The 14,940-nt window shown below is 39.2% G+C and overlaps 1 protein-coding gene across 2 annotated transcripts in view; it reads left to right on the top strand.

The window, feature by feature from the left end:
- Window positions 1-13,873: 13,873 nt before the first annotated feature.
- The window catches only part of LOC137128986 (hippocalcin-like protein 1), a 30,017-nt gene continuing 28,950 nt past the window's right edge, over window positions 13,874-14,940 (top strand). Inside the window, exons 1-2 of one of the 2 annotated variants that reach the window (XM_067507743.1) lie at window positions 13,874-14,120; window positions 14,210-14,385. The gene's annotated coding sequence lies outside the window, so the exon portion shown is untranslated. Of the gene's footprint in view, window positions 14,386-14,940 lie in introns of both variants that reach the window. The other variant, XM_067507735.1, reaches the window with a different exon arrangement.

Here is a 14,940-nt window from a genome sequence, read left to right as displayed (position 1 = left end):
ACACTTGGTTTTCATCATCATGCTTCACCTCATACTGCAGTTAGGTTGGCAGGTATGACTCACTTTAAAAGCTTAATCTCACCCATCCTAGTAGCAGCACCCCACCCCAAGTCATCAACCTTACTCAAACTCACAATTGGTTGGATGGAAAGATTAGGATTTCATTAGATAGCAATGAGCTGCAGCAGGACTGGATCGAGAATTGTTTTATTAGGGTCGCCAGACTAGGGCACACTCTCAAAAGGTGGCACACTTGGAAAATAATTTGAAAGGAATTAAACAGAAAACCCTTTTGGATATAATGCATTCTATATTAAAAATAAAGTGTTTGTTCAGTGCAAGAAATGCCAGGTGTGTAACTGAAATATTTAATGTTGAAAACATTTTTAACTTGAAAATGAAATAAACAACAATAAAATGTTGTGGAAATAAAGGTAATAAAAAAAATAAACTCCATCCCTAGTCGAAGGAATCTGCCTACTTGCACAACAAGTAATGGTGGTATCAAGGTGATCTACCTCATTACACTTTAATATAATCTATACTACATTAGTATTTTTTCATTTTCGCTAGTGCTCAGTAAACTTTATGTTTATGTGTTTTTTACAGGTACTGTATAAAATAAATGCTTTGCTGCAAAGCAGTGAAGCAGTTCAAGGATGAAAAAGCCATAAATTCACAATCGTGGTTTTTGTCAGCTTCCATTTGTCAACTGCCACTTTTCCGTGCTGCATTGATGTATGGCTGCAAAGTATTCACGGTGCTGTAGTATGACAGGAGAATCCAGTATTCATAGTCAAGACCTCTAGAGCAACAGTAGCAGCACATTAATTTGGATCATGAGCAACAAACCAGATCAATGCTTGTCTGTAGAATGATGAAATATTGGTGTGACATTACAGGCAACCACAAAAACACACACAGCACCTGTTAAATAATCTATACTATACCTGTAGGCCCACAGAGTGATGTGTTTTCAGATTTTTGTATATTTTCAATACAGGTTCATGACACATATATGTAGCCTTGAGCTGCTAGCCTCAAGCAAAGATGACAAGCTAACTGTAGAGGTCTGGTAAGCGCACTTGTATTTATCAGAATCCCAATACTCAGGCAGTAAGGCAACCGTCCATGGACCAGACGGTCAGTGGTTAAATCCGCGGTCCCAGCTATATGTCAAAGTTTCCCTGGGTAAGACAGTAAACCCTAGGATGCTCCGTGTGGGTCAGGTGAGCACCTTGCATGACAGCCACCACCACTGGTGTGTGAATAAGAAGCAAAATTGTGAAGTGTCATGTAAGCAGCCATTTACCATTTAAATCCTTTTCATTTGCAAACCTGTGAGTGTGACTCAATTGACACCACTTGAAGGAATTTTTGAGATGTTACATAACTCATTTTAGACCCTCAAACTTTTCACATATTGTTCTCGCAAGGAGCTGTAAACAGAAGTATGCAATTACTGGAGTTTCCAATGAAAGCAATAAGTGGGGCCCCTAGACTCAATGGGAGCCCTGGTCAAAGAAGGCCTCTAAGACCCCCCATTAGCAGCTTCACTTAAGGGGAATTGTATTAGCGACAAGTGTTTAAGGAGAGTTAAAATTTTAATTGCAAACTGTGTCATTATGAGATCTGTTTCATGTGCCTGCCTTGCCTCTCCTGATGGTATGCTAGGTCAATAGAGAATGGTCAATAGCGAATCACAAGCTTGGCCATTTCTGGCTTTAGCAAGTCTAAATATAAGGCAATATAAGGGGGAAACAATATGTATCTGTTAATTATGTATTGTCTCTATTAAACCCATAGATTCTGGGGGAGCACATTGTATGACTATGGCCATTTGCAATTAAATCTCAATAATAATGATGTTCATTCATATTTTGAAGCAGCCTGCCCAGAAACATTGCGTTGGCTCCTTGTCCTCCAACATGCATGCTAGGCTGTAGCCTAGTAACAGCTGAAACATTAATCTGAGTATTCATTTAGATCAGTGATGAGGCAGATACCAATCATTTGACCAATCGTGTATCCTTTGTGGTCATGCTGGGAGCCAACACTGGTACATTGTAAATGTAAATGTATGACACTAAGGCCCCAACAACATCAGTAATAATTTTCAGTTATTTGTGTTATGCACTCAGTTTGCAACAGTGTAATAATGTTACTGTATCTATCAGTAAGTCCCCAGGTTTCAGCAGCAGATTTACATTATGACTCACAAGCAGCCTTATTAGCTTCGTGATATTAAACACTTAGGAGTTCAGTGTTGCATACTAGTGTTCAATTCTGACAACCACAAAATACACTTATGAAAGAGAAAGTGATCCAAACATTGTAAGATGATAAGATTTAAACTGACAATTTTTCCCATTCCCTGTGTATCCCACTTTTAGGAGGATTAACTGTTTTTAAAGGGTTCACCTGTTCAGCATTTTCTTCTAAAGGTCATTAAGAATCTGCTTGCATTCTACACAGGAGCACTTGTCTGTAGAGCTGTAAACTATAAACGGTGTACTACGTATTTTGTCAGTATGTTAACACCGGCAGCTCATAAATTTTGTGAACTGTGAGACTTGAAAAACAACTCCTAAAATAAAACTTGCATTAGTGCCAAGCTTACTTTGGTAAAATATGTGTTTGTTGGTTGACAGATAAACACTGATTTTAAAGCCAAGTGTCTAAAAATCTATGAACATTGGCTGTGTTAATCACTTCCTAGATTTTCCTCTCTTTCATTATTTGAGTGGCCGTGTAACACATGTACATTTCTAAACTACCTACTAGTTTATCCAGTCAAAGGTCATTTAGGGGTAACTAGCTAACTCCTCCCGGTTTGACAACTCAACAAAGGACTTATAGGAAGTTATTGCAAATAGGGAAAGGGAGTCAAATATTGTTTATGGGGCATAGAGCCTATCCCAGCTATCACAGGGCAAGGGGTCACCAGGTAAGGTCACCAGTCTCATATTCACACCTATGGGCAATTTGTTACCAGTTAGCCTAACATGCATGTTTGTGGACTATGGGAGGAAACCAATACAAGCACAGGGAGAACATATTAACTCCACGCAGAAAGGCCACGGTCAGCCGGGGATGTGCACCCACAACCTTCTAGCTGTGTTGTTTCTCAAAAGTTTTGTTATAGTTTAACAGGCCCTGAGATATCGACTGGAGACCTGTCCAGGGTGTGCCCCACCTCTTGCCCTATGACAGGCTCCAGCCCCCCATGACCCTAAACAGGATAAGCAGTTACACATAATCGATGGATGGATTGTTCAACAATAACACTGAGACAGATTAATTGACTCCTCACTAGGGCAGGCTCAGATCTGTTCCTGCAGACTGCTCTTCCAGGATCTGCTTAATGAGGCCAGCTATCACTGTCTAAGTCTGCATCAAAAAAATCATTTTCATCGCAAATCATGTTGTAAAGTCTCCTGTAAATAAACTGTCTGTTCTAATACTTTCGCTAAGTTCAAAGGTGGGTGTTCTGATACAAAAGGTAATTTGGTGTATGTTGTTATCAATGTATGTTGTTGTTGTTATTATTAAGATGTAAATACCATGGAATCAAAGCTGAAATTCTGAAATTTCATCTCACCCCAAAATGTCTTTGGTGTATGGCAAAAACACGTGAATATGCCTTGCCCTCTTATATAATAACTATAACTATATAATATAGTCCATACATCCATACACAGTAAGTGATGACGATTTTAAATAACGGTTGGCCAATAGTAACAGCGTGAAAAGCAGTTCTATTCATGGCAATTCACAGAAATTGAATGGAGAAAATGTTTATTTGTGCTATTATGTGAAGACTCTGGGTTAAAAAGCAAAGTCATGACTTATAGCACTGTCAGTTTTATGTTCTCCTTCTTCATTTCGAGCTACAGATGAGTCATTCCCGCTGTACCCAACCTATCAATATTACAAAACCCTCCCTCCTCGTGCCAGCAGGCCCGGGCCACATTACTAATTTAACTTTTATTTTTCTGTTTTCTCTGCCTGCCCCACCTCAGCCTGCTGAGATGAGTCAGGGAGGTTGGAGGAAGCATAGTGATGAGCTGATGGTCCATGATATCTGTAGATCTAAACCTCACTGTGGTGCCAGTGTAGCAACAGTGTATCAATCATGTTGTTTGCATGCTGGCAAAACAAACAAACAAAGTAACTAACTATTTCACATTTAACACAGCCATGTGGAGTATTTTAATGCAGAGAATAGGTAGAAATTATCCCAGAAAAAAACAACACTCCAACACTAAAATTAATTTAAAGGGGAGTTTTTATGTGCTTGCCTGTATTGAGTGTTATTTTAAATACTGTAAGCACACAAAGTGTTATGGCATTACAACAAAGGTCATTCTTACACTCACCTCATTCATCTCCTCTGGTTTTGACAGTTCGGGTGTTATTGATTATTGATCGTGTATTATGCGTCCTTAAATTGCAAAAGGTCAAATAGACTAGGCTTTTATTTCGAGGCCACTGCTTGAGGAGATGAAAATCATTCACAGTTACACTCTAATGCGAGGTGTTACTATTGGTTGGTCTGAATTGATTAGCTGGATTATGAGATTGTTTTGCATTGAAAAGCTAACAAATTCAATAAGTTTGACATCATCAGTGAGTTGTGCATGTTTAAACAGTTTAAAGTGTGTGTGTGTGTGTGTGTGTGTGTGTTTATGTGTGTGTGTAACTGAGTGTGAGAGAGAGTGAGAGAGAATAGAGAATGTGCAGCAGTGTTACGTAACCCCAGAGTAGCCTTGGTTTATTCTCTACTAGACGTTATTAACAAGCCCTGGGCATTTAGCCAGGCTTAATCCTCTCATACAATTTGTGGTGCTATTATAGCTTGTGAGTGAGCAACAGCTGTAAGAGCTACTCATCACATCACAGTACTCCATTGTAAACTATATAATGGATAGCAAAGTCATATTGACTGTTTTCCTTCATTTCTTCTTGAAAGTCTGAGGAGAGCTGCAGATTTTATGGTCTTCAGGATTATCAAAAAAAGCAACACTAAGTAGCATCATAGATTTAAACACTTTTAATAATATGACAAACAGCAGAGTGGAGGCAGCTGTGGCTCAGTAAAAAAAAAAGCAGGTTGTCCACGTTCAGCAGGGTTAGCATGTAACACTTGCAGATAGTCAAACAACTTTATGGTATTAGACACACTTGTAGCCTTCATCAGCGTCTGTTACAGATACATAGTAAAAGACTTTTAAATTTAAAAAAATGTATTATATGAAATTAAAAGCAGCCAATCATTAACAGTGTAGACACTGTACTGTGCACACTCTCAAAAATAAGTGACAGTCACTGGGGCTGTTCCCTCTAGAAGGCCACATTTGTACCCTTCACACTGGGTAAGTATTTGTACACCTGTTAATTGCTGCTTTCATTATTCAGCACCTTGCCACTTGAGTGCGTATATGTCATTGCGTTTTACTTAACTAAGTCAATGATAATTATTTTACCGAGTTGGTAATTGTAATAGCAAATTTTTATATCTGCAAATCTAATTAAAAAACAGGCTGTCTCCTGAAATTGTACCTTAAACGAATAAATGGTGCATGTACTATATGTACCTTTTACTGCTCGGGAACATACATGATACGAACCTTTGTGGCCCTCAAAAGTACACATATTTATCTTGAGGTCCAATAGTTAGCTCTAGGGATTACATTAGTGCACATTGTACCTTGGGGGACAGAAAGTGTCTCTTGCTCTACCCCTATTGACACTGTACCCCAATTGCTGCTGTGTGTGCCCCTCACTTGCCTGTCACTTAAATAAAAGTGTTTGCCAAATAAAAAATAAGGGTGAAGTTATATGTGTATATTTACCATGTACAGTAAATGAATGCTGTGCTAATAATACCAGGCTCAATCAAAATAATCACATACCTCAACACATGTAATTTTCTCTGTATTCCAAAGGAAAATATTCTTTGCCGTTTTTTAGCAAATCGTGTTTTCCTCTAAAAATGCTTTACAGCAGTTTTAACATGAGAGACTAAAAGAGCGATAAAGCACTGGACTGGTGCAGGCTGATAATAAATAAAGTCACCAGTTAATTGATGATGCAGGGAGTTATTTTTTCAGCTCTCACAGTCATGGCACCTTTGAGGTATCTCCTGCCATTGTTTTAAATCATTTATCACTATGTAGAAAAAGGTTCTGGGGCTATTGATAAATGAGAGGCTGGAATTGAGCTGCATATCCTCCACTCTTGGTGGAAAAACTCTTCGTGAGCGCTGGCATAGCTACACATCCTGTAACAGGATGGCACTTTCAGCACCACAGACATGTAGTGGGGCATGGGAGAGTTGCTCCTCTAAGATATCTTGGAGAGAAAGACTTAATTATCCTGTTATCACAAGATAACAACATAAAAGGATAACAGCATCCATGGACATTCTTGGCTCCAGTGCTAATCAGGTAATCAAAATTCCAAAAAGCATTTGTCGATGTGGGTTGTTTGCAATGAATTGACAAAATTACCGGACCAGATACAAACAGGAACCAAACATACATACTTATAACATGGCTAGTTTTGTTAATGTATTTTCTCACTTTATTTCAGTCCCTCCATATTTCAAATCCATAAATTAAAAAATTGGAAAGTAAAAGCTTGAGTCAAGTGTTGTCATCTGAAGTTTGAGGAGAGTGCTTTTAAAAGACAAAATGCCAAAGACGTTCACAGTGAAAAGCCTTGTTATAACAGAACATTTTCATCATGAAGGGGGCAATGGGCAATGTGCTCACAAATGAACAGTGCTTATTTATATTTGCAGCTTTGTGCAAGTCACTCGCCCCCATCTGAAGGATGACACTCTTCATCTTGGCACCAAAGATTCTGCTTTCTCTGCTTCATTAGTGGAAAGCAAAACACAGAAGCTTTTTACCTTGATCCAGAAAACCTTGGACCATCTGCCGATGTCAGATTATGATGTTTTGTTTTGTTTTTTTGCTTGAGAATATAGCTTCTTGGCAAAAAGTATAATAAATGCAGAAATTGCAGTTATGTTCTAAATAGTACATACTGTAAAATATGATTATAGTAGCTATATGATATAAAATCTGAATGGCCACCGAAGGTGTCATCCCCCCTGCCAGAGTGACAAGTATGTACCTGCTATGGAACTGACCAAATCTGAGGTTTAAATATAAAATTATAAATAAATGTAAATACAAGTTTATTCATTATGTACATTGAAGCTGTTCATAGTTTGCATTGTAATAAAATTTTGTAGCAATTGCAACAAGGTGGATCATCCCTGCAATGGATGGATTTTTACCTCCCCCACCTGTTTATTAATTTTGTCTATTTAAAGTTAAAAATAGAATATCTTATGTATAGAAAGCATGAAGTTTGCATTTCTTACACTGAACAAAATCTCTATAAACACATTATTATTAATATACATTCAATAAATGCAAAGAGGATTTAAATTTATGTTATAAAACTTAGTAATTAAGTTTAATTTAAATAGTTTTCAAACTGTGCCACCCTATTTTGAGTATGTGCTCTGATCACCCACTCAAATCTTTTATAGATCTGCACCTGCAAATGTTTATACGTAGAAATTTTATATCTGTGCAGCTAAATCACTTATTAAGGATAGTGATTCATCCTCATCAGTTCAGGCACAGCTCACTGCCCTCTCCTACACATTCATTAAGTCCTCTTGTGTTGATCTTACAGGTGAGAACATCCTCTCCTTTCAGTCAAAGGAGATTAAGTGGAAGCATTACAGTGGCATCCAAAGCATTAGCGAGAGTTGCTGGTCGTCTCAGCCTGCCTGCAATGGGTAATGAAGTCTGTGCAAGCAAGGTCTGAAGAATTATGCATCACTGAAACAGGAAAACCACTGTAGATTCTGACTCATTCCACTGGGTATTATGTATTCACTGCTTCCTTTAATTGGCTGTAACACTGTGCCCTGCTTTTTTTTCCTCACTGATATTATATTGCACACAGTCACGACTGACTACAAGATGTGCTTGCATATTTAAAACAATTAATTTGAAACTGTTTCCTGGGATCATTTTCATTGGGATTACAGAAAAGAAAGTTTTTCATCATTCACGAATAGCTCTGGTATAATCCCTCCATCTGAGCACAGGTGATATCAGCTGCTGAGGGATTAACTGTCACACAGCTGACAGGTGTTGAGGGAAACCTGGTTTCCTCCTGACAAATCATTTGGTCAGTGACGTTGCAAATACACATTCTCATTACATGACTATCGCTTGTTACACTTCTTAGACTAAGAACATCATTGGACACAAGCTTTACACATATTCAAAGTGCTGCAGCAATGTTGCAATTGTTCATAGCCCACCTAAAAATTTTATTTGTCACCAAGGATATTACAATATTTTAAAATATTTATTCATGTCCCATGCACTATACTGAATCATTTTTAAATTTTTACAATTATATTATATTACTTTCAAAAAATTATGTAAGACTTATTTTTGCAAAGAATTATTTTGTTAAACAATTTCATTTATATATAAAAGTCAAGTCACATATTTCATACATGCGTACTGTGTGAGCTGCATTTAAATTTAAAAACATATGATCGGGTGAGATAAAGTTAATAAAGTGTTCTCAGCTTGACCTGAAGAAGCTATCCCCCATGCTTTCTTGTGACCCACTGTCCAACATTAATAATAATAAATGTTATCATAAAACTACAAAATTTATGCCTGACTAATTAGCTTAGTACGAACAAACTTCCAAGATAAGAGAGTCCATCTGCAACCTGCAACTAATTAGTGACCCTGTTAGTTTCACAACACAAGTAAAAAAGAAAAATGTAGCTTGTTGTGTGTAGGCCTGGGTTGGTGATGTATTCTAACCTAGAGCACATTTAGACCCATATTTGAAACAAAGATACAAGGCAGCTTTAGTCAGGTTGTTCGGTGATGGTGCAGTACTGGAGATGACACATAATGGTTTTTAGTCTTTGTTTTTATAGTCATTTTAAATTTGTATGCATGAAATACACTGTACATTGGTAATCCTTTGCTGAAGTAGAAAATATTGTGTATTAATAAAAGCAAACAAAGAGCCAAGATGAATATTAATGTGGAATAATTTATATTTCTTAACAGATTTCTCTAATTTAATGTAAAAATTGAATTAGCAAAACCACCACAATCTCTCTCTTTATATTATCTGCTCTTTAATGAATGCTCTTTTCTGGGAGGCAGAGCCCCTCTACAGAACTACTACTGTGTCTGTGATGCAGAATCAGGTGAGCTTTAGGCCAACACTGGTGCCATTGTCTTTCCTGAAAGACAAATATCCAGTTACAAGTCCAGTTCTATTCATGGATTTTCCACACGTCACGCAGCTTTGGTCAAATAAAGCAGTGGAAAAATGCTTTGATAGGTAGCATTAATTCTTTTCCAGTTATAAAAGAACAGGAAATGTAGGTAGTGCCAAGTGATAACTCAACAGTTTTTACCAAAAAATCGAAATGAGTCCAAGTTTATTTCCTGTTGCCATTTGTTTTAGCACCAGTAATAAACATAAATCCAAACCGTTTCCTAGCAACAAAATTACATTTAATCAGTCCATAAACTCAACGTAGGTCTTAGAATGCACCATACTGTAGGTGTTTGTTTTCGCTGACCACAGCGGTGTCATTTATCAATATCTAAAAGCAGGATCTGCTCTTAATGAAGCCTGTGAAGTCTGTGAAAAGCAGACGTGATAATAAAACTTTACTATGACAGTTTTCTCAGCAGAATTCACCGAATACTGAAAACCTGACAGCAATGAGATATATCTGGTTTTGACAATGCAGATGTAGGTGTCATGATGTGTGGAAGGAGTTTGAGTAGAAGCAATATTTAATGTGTAATATTTAAAAAATGTGCTGAAATTTTTATTTCAAAACTTTCTGTGCACAGTCAATGATTTCCTGTTTTACTTTTTTCTACTTTATTCATGATTTATAGGGTGCCTGGTGGATCAATGGCCACAGGATTGAATCCCACCTCACCAGGTGTGGCCCCGCCCAGCCAACAAGGGCCACATAAAATACATGACAAATCAACATGATGCATTGTGGCAACCCCTGAAGGGACAAGCTGAAAGCCGATGATTCGTCATTTATAGGGACACTGGTGCCTAAATTTTAACATTTTACTCTTTATCACTTATATTCTGTAATTTTACAAAAACTTAAATATTTTCTGAACTGCGACTGCTTTTTCAAAAGGCAACCTTTTCTACCTTTATCAGTCCCAACTAGTTGAATTGGTATATAGCGGTGTTGAATAATAACATTGTTTCCAATGTGAGAATGAAACACATCCATTAACACATAATGAAATAAACTGATTCCTTTAAGAGTGCGAGTCTTTGTCTGAAGCATATCCTAGTGCTTCATCCTACTTCAACAAAGGTCAAACAGGCCTAATGATGCTCTCCTTTGGGGAGTTAAGCTCTGCACACAGCGAGGAAAGTCTTTCTGAAATACTGAAATGAAGGTCAGTTTTCTGGGCCATTGTTTCCCACAGTGACCATCACGCCTGGGGAAGGAGAGATGAAGGATGCAACGCAACACGACCACTGCACGGTTATGCAAGAGCAGGAAAAGTGCAACAACAGCATTGAACCCTGGCTCAGAGGGAAAGTGCCAACAGTACACAAAACACAAAAGAGAGAGAAAGACAGAGAGGGAGAAAAGAGAGGGAATGAGAAAAGGGGATAATTTAATCACATCAGTGTACTCATTCACAGGACAGAGAGATAGAGGGCTGGTGTTATGAACAACTAATGAAATAAGCTAAATCTGAGTCAGATATTTGTCTCTGTCTTAATCACTGGGAAACAACAGAGAGGTGAGGCAAGGAGGGGGGTGAAACTGAATGCAAAAAAGCAACTTTGCTTCAGTAAGTCATTTATGGTTTAAGGTCTAAAGGTTGTAAATATAAATAAGACAAAAACCTCCATGCAACTTCCCTTCCTAATCCCTCTGAGCTGAGGAATGCATGCATGATCACACACACACACAAGCGCTACCAGGCCTCAGAAGCACAAGTCTTCGTGACTCCAACGTCTTCTTATAATCCACACTTACATCCTGATAGATTACTAATGGACATCCAACAGACCACAGAGACTTTGGATACAAGTAATGGAGATCTGCACACACTGGCTGATATTATATTCTCATAATGGAAACTATGTTCAGAAAGCAAGTAGATTCAAAAGAGTTCAAGATTGTGGATGCACTTTTTACTCCTGTCTTTATGAGTTCAACATCCCCTTCTGAACATCTGGAATTTGAATGCAGTAAACTATACCTCCCTTTTGATCTTGGTAGAAAACCCACGCTGTGCATGGAAATTATAATTCCATTGGTATCTAATGCTGCATATGATTTGTCCAACCCTGCTGTGATGCCTTTTCCTCTCCTTCATCTATATACTAGTGTATTTTATCTTGGCAATGACATTGTCAATAAATTTTTCTTTTTTAATTAGATTCCCATTTTTCAACTTCTGATTTGTAGCAGTTTCCACTTTCACAGGGTGCATTCACCCCATATTCCTTTTACACTGGTTTAAGCTGTAGCAAATTGACTCTGATGTTGGAATCCCGTTGTGAACCAGTAGCTATAATTCAGAAAGACTCTGGAGCTACTGTAAGACGTGAATGTGGTGAGCAGAGGGTACACACTGGCCACGTCACCAGGATATGTGTTGCCTAAATGACTAAGCGCTAATGAGACATGATCATCACACAGTGGCTCATTAAAAAGCTGACCATCCTTGAAACCCCTCTGCCTCACATTCCCCATTTGAAATCCATCATGACAGAAATCGTCACAGGGAATAGACACTGCTGCGAGTAGTTACATGCTCCCTTTACGTACGTGTGGTTTGGATTTTCCTCTTGGAGTTGTAGTGCTGGTTATGCAGGCCAGCTGTCCCTTCAATGAGCAGCCAAACTTACTCCAGAGAGACCACAGACTGTGAGTCATCCCCAACCTTTGGAGTTAATAAAAAACCTTCCCTCGGCTCTCTCAAGTTCTGCGAAGTGTGACAAAGTGCCACTGATGTCTGGCTCAGATGGTGAACCTGAAGCTGTTTGTGTGATGTGTGCGTGTGCATGAAGGATGGGCTGTTCTAAGACGATGCCCCATTCATTCAAATAAAACCTGTTCGCTGGGTGCTTACACCTAGACAGAGCCTCTGTGGCTGTAGATCTGAGCCTGTTGACAGCATGTGTTCAAGACTCCTCCCAACTCACGAAAGGGGTTAAAATAACACAAACCACATTGCACACATGCATGACATACACCACAGACTGTAAAAAACATTTTTATTTCAGGCATTGAAAGGTAATACATTATTTTGGACTGAATGGATCAATTTCTTATGACAATGTCACAGTTTTGCAGCAGCCCCCTTCTATTATATTTGTCTGGGGGGAAAGCCTTGGCTGCTGTGTTACATGATGCTGCTGGATCTAATAGATTCTAAAATATTTATCATCATGTGTTCACAAAGATATTGTTCCACAAAACTAATCATGACATGTGGTCTAGAGATTAATCTAGACATACTAGTACTACATATAGTGTCTAATAGTATCCGGTCCTTCTAGGAATTAGTCAAAAACGACTCACATTTTCTTTGTACCCTATTGCATGTTACATTTTTCAGTTACATTTTAACAAAAAGCAGCACAGTCCCCTCTAAAAGTTCTTGAACAGCAAAGTCAGTTAATTTGTGTTTTAAGGTGAGTATGTGACTTGTTACCCAGGTGTGTCCTGTGAGACTGATTGTTCAAACAACAAATAGCTCTAAAGGACCACTCTGGATTTTACATGTGAATAGAAAAAATAAATCAACATGAAGACCAGAGAGCTGTCTGTGGGAGAAAAGCAAGCCATTTTGAATCTGAGAATAGAGGGGAAATCGATCAGAGGCAGAGCACACACCAGGCTTTAATTTGCAATAGAATAACACAAAGAAGCTGTGAAAGAAGCTGTGAAAGGAGCGGTTATTGTCCAAAACAATCTTATTTGTATAAAAGCAGAAGTTGTAATAAAAACTGTAAAACACACTGATATTTCAAGCTGAATATTGTCTTCAATTTCAAGTGTGTACAGTCTTAACATCAGTTGTGCATGATTACATCATTTACATGAGTCATTCAGGCTCTATTACTTCAATTGATTGGTCTCCTTGGTTGTTATTCTGAAAATAGACAAAACATAACAAAGAGAAGATGGGGATGAATATAATTGCCAAGCTCAGTCAAGGTAAAGACTACATGAGCAACTCAATCAGCTTGATGTTCCTGTGACTGCAAGTCTGTGGCATCATTACCCATGTGTCTAGAAATGACCACAAGAGGCAAAGTGACCCCAAATTTAAAATGAGGAAAGCTCACATGGTGGAAATAAGATATATCTAGGAGGCTCACTTATGCTTTAGGATTTCTAAGAAGAGTTGTCTGAGTGACCAGGATAATAGAGAGACTCTAAGACGATTTATTGCAGTCTCAAAAGGCTGTGCTAAAAATATTATAATTGATTCTATTAGGTATGTCACAACATAAATCAAAAGTATCTGCACTGCTGAATGAAGACATAGATGGAAAAGAAAACTGATGATGTCTATTGTTATTTTTTTTGGATCGGTTTGAATTTATTTAAGAGAAATCTGTGTTTTTCGATTGAATGGGGAAGGGTGTCAGCTCTTTGCCACGTCTGTAAGAGCAAAATGTGACGCAGTAAATCACATTATTATACACAACATAGCAGGGTGCGCCATGATTCTGTGTGGCGACACATCTTTCTGTTTTACTGGAGGAGAGAGAGGAGAGAGAGGAGAGAGAGAGGGGGGGAGAAGGAGGGCTGTGCGCAACGTCGGTGCCAATAGGCGCTACGCTATCTAATTAAACCCCTACCACGTAATCCCAACTACACCATCCCCCCGTTTAAATCCACTCCACCGGCGCACACGGCTTAAACACACTGTCCTGCGCCGCTGTCCCATCCCGGCCCCTGGAGGAGCAGCACCACCACCAGCAGTAGCTCCGCAGCACCGTCACTGCTGCCTCTCGCCTGCACGGTAACATGGTTTGCTGGGGTCTGGTTTTGTAGCCAAGGGGCCACTCAGTCAGTAAGTTAGTAGGTGTGTGTGCGCGTCTGTGTGTGCAGAAGTAAGAAGCAGACGGAGATCACAAACACTATCATCAGGAGCTCCGGAGGAAGGCGTCCAGAGCGAGCCGAGCATCCCCGCAGCTCTACCCGGCTGTCCCGCACACCGGCCCCTGTCAACCGGAGCAGGGACACTCTCCTCCCCAGCAGCACCGACACTGCCTCGGCTACATCAGGTAAGAAAGAGGCTAGCCATTGGTCTTTATCGCCAGCATAACAAGTACTAACATTTTCTGTAACGCTATCCCATGCTGAAATGAATGTGGCTTCTGGAAAAGCGACGCAGACGCTTTTTTGTTTACCCGCGCAAACGGCGCATTTTCCGGCTCTGTGGTGACAAGAGAGTGCGAGCTGAAAACATTCCCGTGAACCCCCCCTGCAGTTTGTTTCATGTTAGACATATGCTTTGTGTGCAGCTGCTTGGGATGGGGTTCTTTTATGGAGCAACTCAGTGAAACAAAAGGAAAGAGCAACCTCTTTTCCTACAGCCAATAGGATAAAAGCAGTTTAGGTCTGCCATTTTTATGAATGACCGTAATTATCATCTGTCAGTGAGCTGTTTATAAGAGCTCTGCGCGTCTCGGGGCTTGACGCGCGATACCGATATCACACACTTGCTGCTTCTAGCGCTTTTCTCTTCCCAAATGCCTCCCAGCTGCACACTTTCTGCTCTCAAATGCTTGGAGACTTCACCGGTTTCTGTCAGGCTTGACATTTGGCAAAGAGAAGTG

Source organism: Channa argus, chromosome 1, assembly GCF_033026475.1.
Source record: "Channa argus isolate prfri chromosome 1, Channa argus male v1.0, whole genome shotgun sequence".
Classification (NCBI taxonomy): Eukaryota; Metazoa; Chordata; class Actinopteri; order Anabantiformes; family Channidae; genus Channa; species Channa argus.
The sequence above is the reverse complement of the archived record's forward strand: the minus strand, read 5'-3'. Positions and strand labels throughout refer to the sequence as shown.